The sequence below is a fragment of the Austrofundulus limnaeus genome, unplaced genomic scaffold (assembly GCF_001266775.1).
Source record: "Austrofundulus limnaeus strain Quisiro unplaced genomic scaffold, Austrofundulus_limnaeus-1.0 Scaffold199, whole genome shotgun sequence".
Lineage (NCBI taxonomy): Eukaryota > Metazoa > Chordata > Actinopteri > Cyprinodontiformes > Rivulidae > Austrofundulus > Austrofundulus limnaeus.
This window is the reverse complement of record NW_013952601.1, coordinates 30,031-32,677: the sequence shown is the minus strand read 5'-3', so window position 1 is coordinate 32,677 and position 2,647 is coordinate 30,031.

Here is a 2,647-nt window from a genome sequence, read left to right as displayed (position 1 = left end):
GTATATATAGGATAAAGGTGCAGAAGGTACTGTTATTACTTTAATATAAAATATGACATTAGATCAGTTTGTCATTCATATGTCATGTAGCACAACAATAAATAGATAGCGGATTTATAACATTTTTATATTATTTGATTTCTTTCTTACTTTAACGCTTGTCTGGTTTCATTACATTTTCATCTTTTATTCCGTCTCTTAATCAAAAACCTGCTTTTCTTTGAGCATCTGTCATTTTATTTTTCTACATTCTTTCACTGTTCTTTTGCACTTTGTCAAAATGTTTTGTTTGTGTAAAGCACTGAGTTGTCTTGTTCCTGAAATGTTTTATATAAAGCTGCCTTGCCTCAGGGTCAGCAGCACAATAATTATTAGAGAGTGGAGTGATGATAACATGTTGCGTATTATTTATATATATTTTTAGCAACTTCTATTTAACTTAGGATACTGTTAACACTACTCTGTGGCCAAGACAGGAAATCATCCTAAACACTGGAGCCAGGTGGAGAACAAACCTTCAGATGGTTGAAGTACAGGTGGAGACGTCTTCGTGACCTGCAGAACATCAGGACTGATGCTGGAGCTTTGATATATGTGTGCATTAAGGTGTCAGAAATACTCAGAAACACCATGACRGGCCAGAGCAGGGAGATGGAAATGAATCAATGACAATATGATTTAATTGTATTGTGACCGCTGAAAGAAATATTAGTGGTAAAAATAATTTTGGTAAAAATGAACAAAGTATTTATGTCAGGCTGTAGTAATAGTAGCAGTAATATGTGTTAAAGAGTGTTGAGTTGTTTGTGATAATACTTATGTTTCATTAAACAAGGATTCAACAATTTACTGTTTTATTTTCATTGTTTCATCTACCACTCGCAGCTCATATTTCAGTAAAAACAAAAGCATTGTATATTCAAAAATGTATTTATTAAAAATGTGCAAAATGTGTGACTCAGGGCCCCAACGATAGTCAGGTGATGGGGCACATGACCCTCTATGAACAATAGAGTTAATCGAGGCTCTAACGACCTATTTTTTTGCTGATGGTCCTGGACTGAAGAAGTCTCTTGGAGGAGAGACGAAATGTTTCAGCTCTGTTGGGTACTCCTCAAGAATAAGGTCATTCAAAGAGCTATCTACAGCAGGTAAGATATTACTTGTTCATCAACCCTATTTAACAGATCTGAACTAAGCCTTTAAGCTTTAATGACTTATTATGCAAAGTTTGTCACAAAAGACAACAACAAAACTGCAAAACACATTTTGGTTGTGTAAACAAGGGTAGGATAAATGTTGCTATTCATATTAATATTGTTTTKGAATATTTTTCTTTCCTCCTCTGGCACAGTGTCAGATAAATGATGCAACATCCAGTGACTGACTAAGCATTTAGTGGATTGCTCAAAGAAATTACAGAGAAGAGAACAAAATATTGGCATAAAAACTCAATTAAAGCTATTCCTTTTTAGCTGTTTATATTTAAACGTGTATGTAATGAAATTGTATTATGTTGTCAAGYAAAAGTTAACCTGATTCTATGTGATTTAATTAATCAATTTTAGGTTAAATGACTCATGTTATTGGTTGCCCATCTTGTTTRAATACACCGTGAACCCTGAGAGATAAACATAAAAATAAAGTTGGTGGCAACTCCAAGACATTTTAAAGTCCAACTTGAAGAAAGTTTTAAAGCAGTGCATAGTTCGAGGCATTGGTTTATTCTGATGTTATCCTCAGTAATCATGACAGGCTAAGGGTGTGCTGGAGTTCCTAAAAGCACTTCTCTGTGTTTCAGTCTCTCTCTCTCCCGTGAGTATCCTTGTGGGATTTACAACAAGCTACAATGGATTCAGACAGATGGTAAGGTGGGGGTGTTGGGTAACCATCTTCTGAGCCCCAGGGAGCACTGCCATGCACAAGCTGTCAAACAAATGTCTTCACCCTGACTTTTATTTGGTGTAATATAATGAGACCCTGACTTTGATGGTAATTTTACACAACCGGTCAGGAAAAAAAAAAGAACTTTCAATGTTGCTCCTTAATTTATTGGTTCTCGTTAGAAAGTTTATGAATATATACCCTAATTAATTGCATTGTTGTTGTGCTGCCGCAGCATCTTCACATGAATCCCGTCAGGGCACCGAGGCCATCGGGAGTTTCAATAAAGTAAAGAAGCAAATAGGTCATGAATAACATTAGCATTCAAAAGGCAATACTTCAAAGAAAGCCAATGCAATACCGCACTAAATACATTTGACCAGTCATGGCTTTCTTCATCAAGCTCACTAACAAACATAATTTGCTGAAGGCTGAAAAGCTGGTGGCAAGTTCATCAAACCATTTCTTTCAAGTTGCTCCCCGTGTTAAAGCTTGTGCAGCTATAAAGCGAACATGCTCAAAAAAAGAAAGACATCCCTCTGCCCGGATGTGTCAATGCAGGCATTACTAATAAAGCTTATATTAAAGACGACACGTTAAGTTGTTCACTGCCGACTGGATAATTGACAAGCCATTGTTGGCTGACTGCAAAGATTTCCAAAGACGCACGTCAAACCTGTCCAGCAAGGCACTAAAAGGCTTCAAGAGTTTTGACAAGGATTGTTTGATTTTTTTTAATTTAAAAAGAGTCCCTTTAGAATAG